This window comes from Chiloscyllium punctatum, chromosome 5 (assembly GCF_047496795.1).
Source record: "Chiloscyllium punctatum isolate Juve2018m chromosome 5, sChiPun1.3, whole genome shotgun sequence".
Taxonomy (NCBI): Eukaryota; Metazoa; Chordata; class Chondrichthyes; order Orectolobiformes; family Hemiscylliidae; genus Chiloscyllium; species Chiloscyllium punctatum.
The window spans coordinates 60,508,872-60,527,877 of record NC_092743.1 but is presented as its reverse complement, the minus strand read 5'-3'; the positions used below and the strand labels follow the sequence as shown (position 1 = coordinate 60,527,877).

The 19,006-nt window shown below is 42.5% G+C and overlaps 1 protein-coding gene and 1 pseudogene across 4 annotated transcripts in view; one reads left to right on the top strand and one right to left on the bottom strand.

Moving 5' to 3' along the window:
* Positions 1 to 19,006, bottom strand: part of trappc9 (trafficking protein particle complex subunit 9) — a 619,414-nt gene that overhangs the window by 149,292 nt on the left and 451,116 nt on the right. The window lies entirely within an intron of this gene.
* LOC140476708 (general transcription factor II-I repeat domain-containing protein 2A-like) overlaps positions 17,783 to 19,006 on the top strand; it is a 148,240-nt pseudogene continuing 147,016 nt past the window's right edge.

The window sequence follows — 19,006 nt, the reverse complement described above, 5'->3', positions numbered from 1 at the left end:
AAAGATCTTGTATACAATGATATATGAATAATTTGCTACTGAATAAACAAAATATACTCAGCTACCGACAAAACTAATCAATACACAAATACTGAAAAACTTCATAACAGAGTTCAATGGTGCATAATGAAAACTAACATTATGTAATTGTTCAATACTGTGTTAACCTTTGGAGGATAAGCAAGGAGGCAGGGAAAATGCTTGAAAATGAAATCAGAATAAAAAAACTAGTGGAATGTGGCAACATATGAAATGTGCACGACTGAAACAGCTAATTATCAGATGTTATCTCTTTGTTCGCTGCAAAAGTCAGAAATTGCTTTCATTGCATCTCAAAACCAAAAACAATGTACATTCTCAAAGCAATGAGAATATTATCTGTCAGAGTGTTTTTGGAGCAAAACAGTAACAGAAAATCTAGTAACCTGTATCTCATCTTCATACTGAATATTGCAGGTAGGTTAGCCTCAGGATACAAATCATTGGTCACTTTTATATTTCTGTCTCATAAGATAGCAGTCTTGTTGTGCCATAAAGTTGAAGGAGAGAAATCTTCTGGGATTAACTTTATATATTGATACTTGAGAATCGAAATAAAAGGGGACAACAGCAACATAGGAAATTCAAGTGCCCTAACTTAAGTTTATATCACTGTCAAATTTACACGTGACAAACTGAGCTTCACCAAAATCAGCCCGATACATCCTGCTAATCTGGTGAATTAGTATAAAAAAGAGATTTTATTTGATTTATTATTGTTACATGTACCGACCTACAGTGAAAGGTATTATGATGTATGCTAACCAGACAAATCACACTTTGCATAAATACATCAGGGTAATAGAACAGTAAGAAGAATATAGTGTTACAGCTACAGAGAAGATGCAAAGAAAGATCATAATATTGTAAGACATAGGAGCAGAAATTAGGCTATTCAGCTCACTGAGTCTGCTCCGCCATTCAATCATGGCTGCTAAGTTTCTCAACCCCATTCATCCGCTTTCTCCCGATAACCCTTGATCCCCTTTACAATCAAGAACCTATCGATCTCAGTCTTAAATATAGTCAATGACCTGGCCTCCTCAGCCTTCTGTGGCAATGAATTCCATAGATTCACCACACTCTGGCTGAAAAAGTTTCTTCTTATCGCTGTTCTGAAAGGTCTTCCCTTTACTCTAAGGCTATGCCGTCGGGTCCTAGTCTCTCCTACCAACATCATCCTAACATCGACTCTGACCAAGTCATTCAGTATTCTCTAAGTTTCAAATAGATCCCCCTCATCCTTGTAAACTCCACCAAGTATAGACCCAGAGTCCTCAAATGTGCCTCATACATTAAGCTGTTAATTCCTGTTACCATTCTAGTGATCGTCCTTTGGACACGCTACAGGGCCAGTATATCCTAAAGCTGTGCACAATACTCCAAAATGTGGTGTGATCAAAGCCTTAGACAGCCTCAGAAGTACATCTCTACTTTTAGATTCAATTCCTCTCAAAATAAATGCCATCATTGCATTTGACTTCTTAACTACTGACAGAAAAGTGAGGACTGAAGATGTTGGAGACCAGAGTTAAAAAATGTGGTGCTGGAAAAACACAGCAGGCCAGGCATCATCCAAGGAGCAGGAATATCGACGTTTTGGGCATAAGCCCTTCTTCAGGGATGAGGGTGGTGAGCCAAGCGGGCTGAGATAAAGGGTGGGGAGGGTGGGAGGGGCGGGGCACTGGGAGGCCGGAGAGGGGGTGGGGGAGGAGAGGTCGGGAAGAACATTGCAGGTCAAGAAGGCGGTGCTGAATCCAGGGGCTGGGACTGAGATAAGGTGGGGGGAGGGGAAATGAGGAAGCTGGAGAAATCTACATTCATCCCGTGTGGTTGGAGGGTTCCTAGGTGGAAGATAAGGCGCTCTTCCTCCAGGATCGTGTGGTCAGGGTCTGGCGATGGAGGAGGCCAAGGATCTTTGTCTCATCTGCAAACTTCACCAGAATGTCCATAGTTCCTTCATCTAGATCGTTAATGCATAAAGTGAAAAATTGTGGTCCCAAAACTGAGCTTTGTAGAACAACTGTCACCAGCTGCCACCCTGAGAAGGACCCTTTTATCCCCACACACTGCTTTTTGCCAGATGGCCAAATCCCTATCCATGTTCGCACCTTACCTCTAACATCCTTATCTTACTCAGTAGCGTTCTTGTGGCGCCTTGTCAAAGGCCTTCTTGAAGTCCAGGTAAATAACATCCATTGGTTCCCCTTTGTCTAATCTGTTTGTTACTTCCTCAAAGAATTCGAGCAGATTTGTCAGGCATGACCTACCCTTGATGAAACTATGTTGACTCTGCCCTAGTTTACCATAAACTTGCAAGTATTTAGAAATCTCATCCTTCAGGATGGGTTCCAGGATCTTACCCACAATCAAGATTAGGCTAATTGGTCTGTAATTTTCCGTCTTCTGCCTTACTCCCTTTTTTAACAGAGGTGTCACGTTAGCAATTTTCCAGTCCTCTGGGACCCTCCCGATTCTAGTGATTCCTCAAAGATTACCATTATTGCCTTCAATATCTCTTCAGCTATCTCCCTTAGAACTCTGGGGTGTAGTCCATCTGGTCCAGGTGATTTATCCACCTTCAGCCCATTCAGTTTTTCTAGCACCTTCTCCTTGGTGATGGCCACCATACTCAGCTCTGTCTCACTCCCTTGAATTTTGGGGGAAAACTCAGCCAGAATGCCCTCAGTTCCTTCATCTAGGTTGTTAATGTATAAAGTGAGAAGTTGTGGTCCCAATACTGAGCCTTGTGGAACACCACTTATCACCGGCTGCCACCCTGAGTAGGACCCTTTTATCCCCACTCTCTGCTTTCTGCCGGACAGCCAAGCTTCTATCCCCTCTTAAATCTGTTGGTACATGTTTTCAAACTTCTAATCTTCTGCCAGATAAAAGAGGGTGGAAGAGTGTATAACTGGGGTGGAAGGGGTCTTGGATTATGTTGGCTGCTTTTCCAAAGCAGCGGACGTGTAGGTGGAACAATGGAAGGAATGCTGATTTTTGTGATTCAAAAATTTAGGACTTCATCTCGGTAATGAGAACAAGTAGACAGTTATCATGTTGTATGTCAGGTGTCACACGTATGTCAATTGCCTCGTTTTCAAAAATTCATAGGATTTCTATGTCCAGACCTATACATATTTTGTTAGAATTTAGGTTGATTTTGTTGTTTACTTCATGAGTTGGTCAATACTGGGCAGGAAAAATACAATTGGGACCTGGTATGAAATTCAAAAGGTTAAAGAAATATTTCTGCCAGCAGACATGACAGATTGGATGGATAACAAAATCTCCATGATTACTGATATAAGTTTGGGGGAGATATTTAGAAATTGTAATCATAGTTTGTAGTTCAAGTACCAACAAAAAATATCAAAATTGCACTGTAAAAATCTTCAGGACTTGGTCAAATCTACAGATGACAATGATATTTTCAGAAATCAGCTCAGCAATAACATGGAAGACACAATATAAGGCAGATGGTTCAAATGAATCACTGATGAGAACCTAACATGTTTTCAAGCTTCTAAGTCTTCTGCCGGTTGAAAGAGGTGGGAGAGAGTATAACCGGGGTGGAAGGGGTCTTGGACTATGTTGGTTGTCACAGGAGTTAAATACTTGAAAAAGTATGCAAAAATTCCCAAATTTACATGATTTTTAGATTTCCTGGCTTACAGAAAGCATGGATCAGGGTTCCTGCACTGAACAGAAATAACTGTGACAAATAATCAGACTTTAACTGGAGATAAACAGTTTTGGACGCTGGTATATAACTCTACTAATTTAACTCTAATCCCTTTATAAACTCACCTTTATAAACACACAGACAGATGAAAATGGACATTAGGTGTCAGGTAAAGACTAGAAGGCAGTTCAGTGGTTCCTGAGATTATTCTTATGGTTCTTGTGTTAGTCAGAGCACTCCATGCTGCTCTTCCTTCTCCAGAGGATTTCTCTGGTTTACAGGATGCACAGCAGGCCAGTTCCCATTTATAAAAGGTCTTTGACTTATTACTAAAAATCAGAGTTACAATAACTTCTTAAGGAAAAATAGCTAGTTTTCATCAGGCTTAAAGTCACTTTTACTGCAGAGACACGTCCGAAACTGGTGAAGGTCTGAGGGTTTCCTTGTACCTTGTTCACAATCTCAAGCTGATTAACTACCTGACAACCAATCACATAGTTGTTGGCAAACAGAAGGTCTTTTCCACTGGCCACAATTCCACAGAACAATCAGTTTATTGTACCAACCAAAGCTCTATTTGTACACATACCATTGGCTCCAGCTTATCGGAACCACACTTCACTACTGGTTTATAAGTGTCAGGCCACTTGCCTTCAAAACATGCAACCTTCCTCCAGCAATTCATGATTTTAAAACAGTTATTTTCTCATTGCAACAATTAAAAATACAGAGAAATAAAAAGACGGTTTCTTTATACCCGATAAAATAATTATGTAGCTAGTCTTACTGTCATAAAATCCTCTTGCCTCCATGTGTAAATGCACAGATTTATGTAAATACATTGTGAGGGGTTAGAACTTGTTATCTATTTTATGTTGAAAGCCAGCATTTTAGAGATTTGGGCAGTGAGAGTTTTTGTATAAAGGTGAAAATGGACAAGGCCCTTCTCTATTCAAATCTGTTCTTTTCCAAGTACGAGGACCAGTACACTAGACAGGTCCCTTCATGGTCCAAATACAGCTCTTACCACCCATCACAGTTTGCAGCCTTTTTGCAATTAAGCTATAAAGCTGCAAGTGAAAGAAGTGTTTCCTTTATATTTGGAAGTGGTGTACTCTTAAGAGAGAGACATTTGCTCATTTTAGTAGGCATGAGTATATTTGATGTTCGCAAGAATATATTCGAGTACAGAAAAAAAAATGATTTTGAGTTGTACACAGCACAGAAACAGACCATTCGGTCCAACTTGTCCACGCTGACCAGTTATCCTAAATTAATCCACATCCCATTCGCCAGCATTTGGGTCATATCTGTCTGAATCCCTCCTGTTCATAAACCCATCCAGATGCCTTTCAAATGTGGTAATTATACCAATCTTCACCACTTCCTCTAAAAGCTCATTCCATGCACACACCATCCTGTGTGGAAAAGGTTGCCCCTTCACTCCCTTTTAAATCTTTCCCCTCTTACTTCAAACCTGTACCATGTAGTTTTGAACTTCTCCACCCTAGGGAAAAGACCTCAGCTATTCGCCTTATCCACGTCCTTCATGATTTTATAAAATTGCATAAGGTCACCCCTCAACCTCCAATGCTCCAGGAGAAAATAGCCTCTGCCTATTCAACCTCTCCCTATAGCTCAAACCCTCTAACCCTGGTAACACCCTTGTAAATCTTTTCTGAACCTTTTCAAGTTTCACAACATCCTTCCTTTCAGAGGAAGACTAGAATTGAAAGGAGTATTCCAAATGTGGCCTAACCATTATCTTGCATAACTGCAACTCTTTTACTCAATGTACTGACCAATAAAGGCAAGCATACCAAACGTCATCTTTACTATCGTATCTACCTGGGATTCCACTTTCAAGGAACTATGAACCTGTACTCCAAGGTCTCTTTGTTCAGCAACACTTCCCAGGACCTTACCATTTAGTCCTGCCCTGATTTGCCTTCCCAAAATACAGCACCTCACATTTATCTAAAATCCATGTGCCACTCCACGGCCCACTGGCCCATCTGATCAACATTCTGTTGTACTCTGAGGTAACCTTCTTCGCTGTCCACTACACCACCAATCTTGGTATTATCTTAAAACTTACTAAGTATAACCCCTATATTCACATCCAAATAATTTATATGTGATGAAAAGCTGCAGACCAAGCACTGATCCTTGTGGCACACTGCTGGTCACAATCCTCCAATCTGCAAAGCAACCCTCTACCATCATTCTCTGCCCTCTAACCTTCGAGCCAGTTCTGTATCCAAATAGCTAGTTCTCCCTGTATTCCATGTGATCTAAGCTTCCTAATCAGTCTACAATGAGGTGAGTGAGGCCCCTTTCGGTTATGGCTGAACATGGGTTGCATCCTTTTTGTTCTAGCTTTCTGCTTCCCTGAAGCAACATCACTTGTGACTGAAGGGACCAATGCTGGAGTGACTGTCCTGGTCACAGAGGTCACATCTGTATGTGGTTGTTGATCCGCTAGAAACGCTGCACTCCTTCCTTCATGCACACTTGCATGCTGCAGCACTCATCAGCTTCCTATCCCCTATCTCCATCTCAAGCTGTTCCCAGGATTCTGTAACGATGTCAAGTGCCTTCATGTCCCTCATGCAGACATCCTTGCAGCGCAGCTGGGGGTGCCCAGTGGGTCTCTTACTAGATGCAAGCTCTGCATAGAGGATATCCTTTGGGATGCGACGGTCCTTCATGCGGTGGATGTGCCCCAGCCAGCACAGTTTCCACTGTCTGAGCGGAGTGTACATGCTGGGAAGGCCAGTGCGAAATAGGACTCCTGCATTGGCACTTGCCAGGATAGGCCCAAGATATAGTGCACACTCAAGTGAAAGGTTTTCAGTCTTCTCCCCTGTCTGGCGTTTGTAGTCCACATTTCACTGCCGTACATCAGTGTGCTTATGATACAGGCATTGTAGACTGGCATTTGTGTCTTCACTGTCAGCTTGGGATTTGTCCATACTCAAGTCCAGTTGCGAGCAAGAGTTGACGCAGCTTTCCCAATCCTCTTGTTGATCTCTGTGTCCAAGAAGAGGTCATCAGTGCTGGTATAGCCAAGGTACGTAAACTGATGGACGACATTGAGTTCACAGTCTTCAGTGGTGATGACTGGCAGGGTCTCTGTGTGCTGTCCCAGGATGCTTGTCTTCTTCAGACTGGTAGTCAGCCTGAACGCCTTGCAAGTGTCAGAGAGGCGGTCTATCAGTAACTGGAGAGTGGGGTGGGGTGGGGTAGCGTGTGGTGAGGCAACTGCAGTATCATCAGCAAACAGCATGTCCCTGATGATTGCCACACATACCTTTGTCTTGGCTCTCAAGTAGGCCAGATTGAAGACCCTGCTGTCTGATCTAGTGCATAGGTAAATCCCTTTTGTTGTGGTGCGAATGGCATATTTCAGAAGCACAGCAAAAAAAAACCCCAAAGAGTATGGAAGCGAGGAAGCAGCCTTGTTTGACGCCACTGCAGATGTCAAAGGGCTCAGAAGAGCTCCGGTTGAACTGCTCTGTCCCCTTCATGTTACTATGAAGGATTCAATCATGCTTAGCAGTTTCGATGGGCAGCCGGTCTTCAGGAGAATCTTGAGAAGGCCATTTCTGCTGACCAGGTCAAACGCCTTGATGAGGTCAATGAAAGAGACATGCTGGGGAATTTTCTCTTCTCTGCACTTCTCCTGCAGTTGGCAAAGGGAGAAGATCATGTCTACTGTTGACCTTTTAGCTCAGAAGCCACACTGTGACTCTGGGTACACACGTTGTCAGTTTCTGCAGGTGAGTCAAGATGACCCAAACAAAGGCTTTGCCGACAGCACTGCAGAGAGAGATGCCTCTGTAGCTGTTGCAGTCACTTCTCTTGTCCTCGTTTTTGTAGAGGGCAATGTTCTTGGCATCCCTCATAGCTTGCAATACAGCTCCTTCTTGCCAGCACTGGCAGAGGACTTCATGCAATGGGAACAGTAAGCTAGTCTTGCAGCACTTGATCAGATCGGGAGGAAGCCTGTTGCTACCCAGGGCCTCACCAGAGGTCAGGCAGTCAGCTGATGGCTCTGCGTCTAAGCTCGTCCATGGTTGGCAAGCACGTCATGGCATCAACTGCTGAAGCGGACACGATATACTCTCTGGAATAGAGATCAGAGTAGTGTTCAACCCACCTCTCCATCTGCTGGCCTTTGTCTGTAAGTACTGCAGCAGTAGAGGATTTGAGAGGAGCTCTGAGCTGGTCCTGGTGCCTCCTTGATGCCATCATCATTCCCCTGATGTTCCCCGTTATATCGGCCATCTGAATTTCCTCACTGAATGTCCAGTACTCGTTAGCGCAATGCATAGCAGTCTGCTGAACCATGTTCCTGGCAGCCCTGAGAATCTGCAGGTTCTTCATGCTAGCTGACCACTTGTACTCAGCTAGGACAAAACACACTTGGCTTCAACTGGTTGGGGGGGGGGGTATGCGGGTGGGAAGAGAGAGAAGAGAGTCATCTCTGTTTCCTTAGCCTCAAACCACTTGTGTCTTGCAGGTCTTCTTCCCAAAGATGTGCGGTGCATAGTATCCCGCAAGGTTTTCCACTTCTCTGTGGCAGAGTCTCTATGTCGCAAGGCACTGATTTCTCTCTCAAAAGCCTCTAAGAACTGTTGCACAAGGTCTGGCTGGAACATCTTGCTGACACTGATGTCAGGGTTCCACTGTTGCTTAGTGTGATGGAATCTCTTAGGTTGCAGCCTAATCTTGCAACACACTAAGGAGTGGTCTGTGTCACAGTCTGCACTATGGTAAGAGCTTACATGGAGGACGTGTTTCACGAAGGATGGAGGCACGCCTAACTAGGATCAGATCGAGTTGGTGCCAACACTTTGAGCGCAGGTGTCTCCAGGAAACTTTGTGCTGAGGCTTTGTCTAGAAGTAGGAGTTAGTGATGCACAAATTGTGGTAAGTGCACAGCTCCAGAAGTCACTGTCATTTTGCCCACACCAAAATGCCCAAAGCAGGAGGGCCACGAGTAGTGGTCTGCATCCACTCTGGCATTGAAGTCACCCAGAAGAACAAGTTGCTCCTTCCTAGACATGCTGTCCATAAGGGGTTCCAGATTGTTGTAGAACTCATCCTTTGTGTCCTGCATGGAGGACAGTGTTGGGGCATACACGCTAACAAGGGTGACTGGGACTGCAGTAGTGTTGAGGTGAAGAGTCATGAGTCACTTAACCATTGCTGCTTGGTTCTACTGAGTTCATCAGGCTGTTCTTTACTGCGAAGCTGACTCTATACACTCTGGGCTCTTCAAAGCCCTTCCCCAGCAGCGAAACATTTAGCCCTCCTCTTTCAGTTAGCCCGCCTCTTCCAGCCTTGTTTCCTGGAGGGCGGCTATGTTCATGTCGAGTCTCTTGAGCGTGTTATTTATGACAGCTGATTTCCTAGAGTTGCTGATGACCAGGAAGCTTTCTGAGAGGTTGGTCATCATAGTTCAGACATTCCAAGTTTAAGAGCTGGTCTCTTTTGTTGTTTTCTTTTGTTGCTTGGTACATTGATTGCAATCTGCTGTCCCCATTCATCCAATGAGTATAGCGGGATAGCACCGAACTGCCAGGAGGCTGCCCAGCTTGAGTTGGGTGATAGCTGTCCAGTGGAATCTGGAAATCCCCACCAACATCAGGAACAACCCCTGATGTTATGGTCTACGCCAATCTAGCAATGACTTAAAACCAGTACCTGCTGTCCCCTGTGTTGTGTTGACACTGTGGACAAAGCTAGAGTGTCCTCTCCAAGTGAGGTGGTGGTAGGATGCAAGTCTAGGCGGTGTGGTATGAGAAACAAGCTGTTGCCCATGAAGCACCACCCCCCGCCCCCAATGAGAAACTGCCTTTGGAGCCCCAGCTCTGGAGTTTTCCTTGAGGTTTACTCCTGAAGCCTTTTCCACGTGTGGGTCTGACTGCAAGGCAGCAGAGGTTGACACCAGAGTTTTTCTTCTCCTTGTCAGGAAGCAGCCTGCCCTGGGAGGTGGGGGGGGGGGGGGGGGGGGGAAGGTGGGCGAGCGGGGAAAGGGTCTCTCCTAGCCCTCCTTATCTACATCTCTCCTAGCCCTAAGAGGTGCCCAAGTGTGAGGAGGACGTGGGCAGAGAGAGGGTTAGGAAGGATGTTGATAAGGAGGGTTGAGAGAGATGTGGACCATAAAGTACCTTGTCGAACACCTTACTGAAGACCATATTGATCACGCCCACTGCTCTGACCTCATCAATCTTCTTTGTTACTTGTTCAAAAAAATCAAGTTAGTGAGACATGATTTCCCACTCTCAAAACCATGTTGACTATCCCTAATCAGTCCTGGTCTTACCAATACATGTAAATCCTGTCCCTCAGAAACCCCTCCAACAATATGCCCACCATCAATGTCAGGCTCACTGGTCTACAGTTCCCTGGCTTGTCATTACCACCTTTCTTAAATAGTGGCATCAAGTTAGTCATCCTCCAATCCTCTGGCACCCCACCTGTGGCTATCAATAATAAACATATTGCAGCAAAAGGCCCAGCAATCACTTCTCTGCCTTCCCACAGAGTCCTAGAGTATGCCTGATCTGCATTAAGATGTCCAGCCTCACCCCACTGTAATATGGGCATTTTTCAAGATGTCAATTTTTATTTCCCAAGTTCTATATCTTCCATATCCTTCTCAACAGTAAACACAGACACTCATTTAGTTGTGGGGCTAGACAAAAGCCCATGATTATAACAACAGAGCGAGGTTTGAAGAGCTAGAAGAGGTTGCAGAGACAGGGAGCATAGGAATTGTTGATACTGAGATTAACATGAACATGAATGAGAACTTCTGCAGAAAACAGACCGACAGTAGTGCGTTATTAATAAAGTTAACAATGTTAGATAACTAGGCAGCAAAGGATAGAACTACAGATTAGCCTTTTTTTTGTTTTACAAAGACACACATCACATCTTGAAAATTCAACCCAGGCACTCAATATGCTCTCACGTATAGACGCACAAATGATTGCTAGTTAATTCCCACAATTCCACAAGTAAATATGCAGCTAACAGACATAAGTAATATTGGTGATAAAGGAAATGTGTCATTTGATGTTTTTATTAGTTCAGAATTAATGTGGCCAAGGTTGCGAATATGCGATTTCAGTCTAAGAGTGGCTGGAGAGAGAGGAAATGGAATACATTTGGGGCGGCATTGTAGCTCAGTGGTTAGCACTGCTGCCTCACAGAGGTCCTCAGAGAGGCGGTGTGGGCTTGATGGCCAAACGGCCTGCTTCCATACTGTAGGGATTCTATGCTTGTGGCATTATTGTAAACATGCTTTTGTTCGAGCGCTGTTTTTTTGAGGAAATTGCAGATTGTGGACTGGAGCAGCACTGTGACAAATCAGAAGGACTGAAGGGATTTAGGAAGGTTGTGATACTGTAGAATTGGGTGTCTTGCATGTAGTTGTTGGATCTGATGCTTTTTGGATGATATTGCCACGTTGTTTCAAATAAAAGGAGGGGGCCAAGACAGATCATTTAACATTCCAGAAGTTTTGGTGCAGGGGTATCAATCGGACTACAGACATTTTTTGAGTCAACCTGCCACATCTCTGGAGCAGACTGAACTTGAATCTGGGCCTCCAGGCTCAGATGTCAAACTGCCACTCTGCCACTAGATTCCTATATTTCTGACTGCAAGTGGATAACAAAGATTTGAACAAGGTGAACATAATTCTACTCAGCTGGACAATACAGAAGAGGCAAATACTATATTGTGCTGAATACTTATACTGAAGTTTAAGAGTTCATGGTGTTGTTTGTGACAAATTAACATCGACAACAGATTGGTGAACAAAGGGGAATGTGAGTTGGCAATGAATAATTTTCTGATTACAAGTTGAAACTAATGGAGTGCTAGTTGCATTAATTGAAACTAATAGAGAAAGCCAGTTTAGAGGAGGATACAAAAAGTCTGCAACAATAGTTTCATGAGTGGATATACATTTAGCAGATGCAGTATAACATGGCAAATGTGAAATCGACCACTTTTTTATTAGATTCGATTCCCCATAGTGTGGAAACAAGCCCTTCGGCCCAACCAGTCCACACCAACCCTCCGAAGGGTAAGCCACCCAGACCCATTCCCCTCTAACTAATGCACCTAACACCATGGGCAATTTAGCATGGCCAATTCACCTGACCTGCACATCTTTGGACTGTGGGAGGAAACCGGAGCACCCAGAGGAAACCCACACAGACACGGAGAGAATGTGCAAACTCCACACAAACAGTCACCCGAATAAAAAAAACAGGATATTATTTAAATGAAGAGAGACTACAGAATGATGTAGTACAGTGGGATTTGGGCCTCCTTGTACATGAATCACAAAAAAGTAGCATGCAGGTACCACACGTAATTGGGAATGCAAATGGTTTGTAGGCTGAAACAGTGTCAGGACAGAATTGATTAGATTAGGTTAGATTACTTACAATGTGGAATTGTTACAGTGCAGGAACTAACCATTCAGGCGATCATGTCAGCACCATGTCTTTCCTTTTGTGTCATTTTACCATCTTTTCCCATAAACCTTGCACATCCTTTGTTCTCAGGTAACACCCAAATTTTTTTTAGATGCTGAAATTGAAGTCCACGAAACTCTCAGACAATGCCCTCAGACCGACTGCTGTGTAAAACTATTTCTACTCTTTTTAGAATAGAAAGTGACATAGAATCCCTATAGTGTGGAAAGAGGCCATTTAACCCATCGAGTTCACACCGATCCTCTGAGGAGCATTCCACCCAGATCCATCCCATCCCTATAACCCTGCATTTCCCCTGGTCAAATCACCAAGTCTGCATATTCTTGGACACTGTAGTCAATTTAGCATGGCCAATCCAACGAACCTGCACGTCTTTGGACTGTGGGAGGAAACCAGAGTAGCCAGAACAAATCCATGCAGACATGGGGAAAACTTGCAAACTCCACACAGATAGTCACCTGAGGATGAAATCAAATCTGGGTCCCAGACGTTAAGACAGCAGTACTAACCAGGGTCCTTTTGCTTCTTTTGGCAATTACTTCAAATCAGTGTTCTCTCATTCTTGATCCTTTCAAGAGGCAACCTTATTAGAAGTTGAAAATAGCTTATTGTTTTCTGCCAATTTTGACTCTAATTTATTTGGTCCAAGTTCATTGAACATGATAATCCAATATGGTACGTCCAAACTCTTATAATTGCATTGCTACTGATTCATAGTCCTCATTGAAACTGGCTTTCCCTCACTTGATTATTCTTCCTCTGGCGTGTTATTTGTCTTTGTCCTTGGTCATCCTAACCTTTTGACATGATGATCACTGTCATCTAAATGTTCCCCTCCTGATGGAGTATAAAAGTGGTAAGCCCTGCAACAGGTACACTTGGCATGACTGAGACTAACCTGGAGTACTCTTCAGAGTTTTGGGTCTCCTTACTCAGGAAGGATATACTTCCATTGGTATTGGCAGAGAAGGCTCAACAGAGTGCTTTCTGGGATGACTGTGCTCTCTTACAATAGAATGTTGAGCAGGTTGGGTTTCTATTATTTTAGTTTGAAGAAGTGCTATTCAAAATCAAAATTCTGAGGAGGCTCAACAAGATAGGTGCTGATAAGTGTTTCCCCTTGTTGGAGAACTCAGAACTAGGGACATATTTCAAAATAAGGAGTCTCCCATGAAGATAGAGACGAAGAGGAATGTCTTTTCTCAGAAGATCAGCAGTATTTGAAGTTCTTTTCTCCAGGAAACTGTGGAGGCTGGGTATGTAATATATTCAAGGCTGAATTGACTAGAATTTTGATCGACAAAGAGTCAAGGGATTTGGGAGGTAGGCAGTAAAGTGGAGTTAAGGCACAGTCATATCAAAATTATCCTACTGAATGGTGGAACAGGCCCAAAGGGGCCTATTTCCTGTGAACTTAAATTGTAATATGTTTGTAATTACTTGGTGTCACAATTCTGGTTTCGTGGCGTCAGATGTTTCACTTTTCAAGCTGGTTAGGTTTTGCTAGCTAAGTGATTATATATTAACTTAGTGAGTAACAAAAATACATTTTATATTTCAAGAATGAATAAAAAGGTTAACTTGTCATCTTGAACAGATTTCACAACCCCCTTTTTCAATCCCAACTGACAACCTTGTGCCTTGCTGCTTTCCCAAGATTACTGCAACCTCTGACTCACTTGAGAAATAACATAGGGGATTTAATGTATGAATATTAAATTTAAATGACTACGGTGATTTCTGTGGTGTTACTTAAAGTCAAACATCTCAAGAGATCAGTAGCAATGCATCTATTAAAAAAAGTGGACATGCCTTAATCGGATCAATTCTAATTATTTAATAATGAGTCCTTTGGGGTTGTGCAATTCCAACCAATTGTTAAAATATAATTGAGTATTCCAGATTAATTGCATTGGGATTGGGTAACACACATATTAATTGGTATTCCTAAATTTAATTCCAACATTTCTGAATCAGTCCTTCGAAAAGTACAAGTCAAAAGCTGACATTGTGATGAAACTGAACATTTTATGAACTGTACTGCACTGAGGAAGAAGCAAGCTACAATGAGCTTGAATTGGATACTATTAGAATCATCAGGTGATACAACATAGAAACAGACCCTGCACTTGCCACATACCTCTCCAAGTCTTGCCCATTCATATGCTTATCCAAATGGTTTTTAAATGTTATAACTATACCTATAACTTCCACTTCCTCTGGTTGTTCATTCGACACACAATGCAAAACAAAAAGTAGCCCCTCATGTGCTTTCTAAATCTTTCATGTCTCACCTAAAAATGTCCCCTAGTTTTGAACTTCCCCACCCTAGGAAAAAGACGCTTACTATTCACCTTACCTATACCCCTCATGATTTTATAAACCTCAATAAGATCACCCCTTAACCTCAGGATCATGTCACTCAACCAGTGAAAAACATTCCAGCCTATCTTTATAATTCTGTGATTGCACTTCTTTTTTAATTTACTCATGGAACATGCACGTCGCTGGCTGGCCCAGCATTTATTGACCATCCCTACCAGAGATGAAATAATAATGAAAAAAGTAATAGTTAGTATTTACAAATATGAAGCTCAATGATCTGAACAGTTAAATTATTTAAACAAATTAATAAAGCTGATAAAAGTCCTGGTTTTGCCAATTTTATCTTTAGGCTACTGGGATGTAGGTGCCACGAATTAGGCAGACATTTACAGCCCATCATAATTACCTTTGAGGAGGTGATAGTGAGCTGCCTTCATTGAACTATTGCACTTTGTGTAATGTAGATACCTCCATGGTGCTGTTAAGGAGGGAGCACCAGGGTTTTGACCAAGTTAACAATGAAGAAACAACCTTATAATTTCTAAGATAGATCTGTAACTTGGAGGTGAACTTGGGGTTGGTGTTCCCATGCATCTGCTGCCTGTCTTTGGAGACAGATATTATAAAAATGGGAGTGCTGTTGAAGAAGCCTTGATGTTTTACCTCAGTAACTATTGTGGATAATGTACATTGTTACCACTGTGAGGTGAAGGGAGTAAGTGTTGAAATTGCTCAATTGGGAGCTCTGAGCTACTTTGTCCTGGATAGTGCTGAGACTTCAGCATTGTCGGAGTGCATGCCTCCAGGCAAGTCAACTGCAATCAATCACATTACAGACATCTGTCTGGAAGATGTTGAACAAGCACTGTGGAGGCATGTGTGAGTTAATTGACACACAATTCCGAGCACTGAACAGTTCTTGTCACCCTAGCATTATATATGGCTCACCGAGTTCCGATCTGGTCAATAGAAGCACTTACAAATGCAACACTTCTTATGGAAAGTCAAATTGGAGTGAAGGCCCTCGGCTTGGTGCTCTGGGAGGGGCGCTGTGCTATCTGGGAATATTAGCATTAATGCTTAAAATACCCAAGGGAGTGACATGCGAATCTATCTTGTAAAATGCTGAAATTGATCTGGAGATATCCCTCATAAGAATAACCTCAGGGTAATGTCACCTAGATAAACAGGATTATTAGGATCTGTGAAATAGCCGTCTTATATCTAGATTATATATACAATTCAACATAAGAGTACTGAAATATATCCCGACGTAATGAAATCAAATGGCATACTGTCAGCTGTGATATAGATAGCATGATCCTCTGGATGATGATAAATAGGAAACAATGAAATATTCACATCAATATATAAATGCAAAAGCTCTTGAATACTCAACAGGATTATAATTATGCTGTTCTGTAAATAAGAAATGCTATTAGAATATAAATAGCAAACTGAATACTCTAAGATCCAAAGAATGCATTGTTTACAAGTGAAAGTAGGAGTTCAAAGAAAATTTTCTCTCTGCAACTGAAGAAATACAGTTGGTTCTGATGTCACATAATCTGGATCTTGAATGATAAGAAAATTGTGCAATAGCCACGCCATTTAAACTAATGGGGTTGGAATTGTATTACAGCCAATACAGATAAGACATAGCTTCAAAATTATGGGGAGCAGATTTAGGACCAAATTGAGAAGGGACTTCTTCACCTAGAGGATTGTGAATCTGTGGAACTCCATGTCCAGTGAAGTAGTTGAAGCTTTCTCATTGAATGACTTTAAAGCTAAGATAGGGAAGTAAGGGTGATAGTGATAGAGCAGGTAAGTGGAACCGAGATCACAAGAGGATCAGTCATGATCTTATTGAATAGTTGAGCAGGCTCAAAGGGCCAGATAACCTACTCCTGTTCCTATTTCTCATGAAAATTTGCGTTCTGCAAGTTTTGGTCTGAACTCTTTAATTACGTTAAAGCCAATTCGTGTTGCGAGAACCACAAGTTATAGCAGAACCAACTGTATGCACTACCTGACACTAATGCTAATTTTCATTATTTTTCAGATGAGGTTGGCTGCAGTTTTGTAAATTCGCTCAGTTTTTTCTTTAGTCGTGGGATGTGGGTCAGCATTTATTGCCCATTCCTAGTTGCCCTGAGAAGGTGGTGAGCTACCTTCTTGAAACACTACAGTCCATGTGCTGTAGGTAGACCCACAAGACTGTTCAGGAGAGAATTGCTGATTTTGACACAGCACCACTGAAGGAACGGCAATATACTTCCAAGTCAGAATAGTGAGTGGCTTGGAGAGGAACTTGTCAGTCTTGTTGATCGCACGTATCTGCTGACCTTGTCCTTCTAGATTAGACCTGGGCATTCTACGGCCCGTGGGCCATATCCGACCCTTTGGTCATTCCTGTCTGGCCCGCATGAGGTCAATCTTAAATAAGAACATAAATGAAAAAGTATTTACGCCATGCACGCAATACAACTGTGTTGCTTTTGTTTTGAAAAGGATGCTATTTTAAATTTATATATGGACACACATGCACGTGTATGTGCGTGAACAGCTAAAAGTGATGCTTGCTGGCTAGCCCTCAAAATGTCAGCTCACGCCAAAAAAAGGTCATGTTTTTAACAAGACATGGACTGCTAGATATTAATTTACAGAAATCGGAGGTAAAGCCGTGTGTTTGGTTTGTGGTGCACAGGTCACTGTGTTCAAGGATTATAATTTGAATTGCCACTACGTGACCAAACACGCCAAGAAGTACAACAACTTGTCTGATCAAGAGCAGGCAAGGGAGTCGGATGCTTTGCTCGCTAAGCTGCATAACCAAAGATGTTTTACTAAACTTCACATATCCAGAGATGCAGCTGTCAAGACAAGTTATGTCATATCCCACAAAATCACCAGAAACAGTAAACCGTTTTCTGATGGAGAGTTTATTAAGGAGTGCTTGTTGGACTCTGCAGAACTTATATGCCCAGAGAAAAAGGAGGCATTTGAGAATGTGCCCCTCTCCTGACACATTGTAATGAGAAGGACTGGGGACATCGCAAGAAATCTGGAGCTCCAGCTGCAGCACAGAGCGGTCAACTTTGACTTTTTTCCCTTGGCTTTGGATAAGAGCTGCGACGTACGTGAGACACAGCCCATCTACTCATCTTCGTATGTGGGATAACTACGGACTTTAAAATCACGGAGGAGCTGGCAGCAATGTAGTCAATGAAAAGAACAACAACTGGTAATGATTTGTTCACGGAGGTAAATGCATGTTTGGACACGTTGGGACTAAGACGGGACAAGCTGGCGGGTGTGACAACGGATGGTTGTCCAAATCTAACGGGAAAAAATGTTGGACTCTTAAAGAGAATGCAGGATAAAGTGACAGAAATTGACCCTGAACAGAAATTAGTATTTTTGTATTGTATTATGTGTTGTGTAAGTCAGTGTTAAAAATTAGCCATGTGGTTGATGTTGTAACTAAAATAGTTAACTTCATCAGGGCAAGAGCTTTGAATCACAGACAGTTTGTTGCAATTTTCGAGGAAAATGAGACTGAACATCGTGACATAGGCTACCACACAGCTGTCAGGTGGCTCAGCCTGGGCAAAATGCTGAAAAGTGTATGGGACCTGGAAGAAGAGATTCAGGATGTGTGTGTGAAGAAAGGAATGGCATTCCACAGCTTTCAGATGCAGACTGGATTGCGGACCTTGGTTTTGCTGTTGATGTGACTGCACTTATGAATGAACTAAATGTGAAACTGCAGTGCAAGGGCCTTTTTGTGCATGAAATGTACAACTTGGTGAAGGCTTTTATGAGAAATTTGCAGCTTCTCTCAAGCCAAATGGAGGACAACATTCTCACCCACTTACCAACACTGAAGGAAGCCGCACCTTCAGGTGATCACCTCCACAGGTACTTATCTATGTTAGAAGCACTGCATGGTGAATTTTCAAGGCAATTTCAAGACTTTAAAATGGTTGAGAATGAAATGCACATGATTTTTTCCCCATTTACATGCAACGTGGAGAATGCATCTAGTGAGGTTCAGCTTGAACTTATTGACCTGCAGTCTGACACACTTCTGGCAGAGTACTTTAGGTCAGTCTCACTGCTCGATTTTTACTCTTCCCTCAAAGAGGAGAACTTTCCACACATGAGAAGGCATGCTCAGAAGATTCTAGCCCTCTTTGGATCTACCTATATATGCAAACAGACATTCTCAGTGATGAATTTAGACAAATCCAAATACAGATCCTCAATCACTGATGATCACCTCTCAGCTGTCCTTCACATATCCAACCAGATTTCAGACATTCAACCAGATTTCAGTGCACTTGTCCAAGCCCAAAACAGACTGGAGTTTTCTCACTAAACAAGTAAAATGAACTGAAAAACATCAAAAGCACTTATTTCTTTTTGT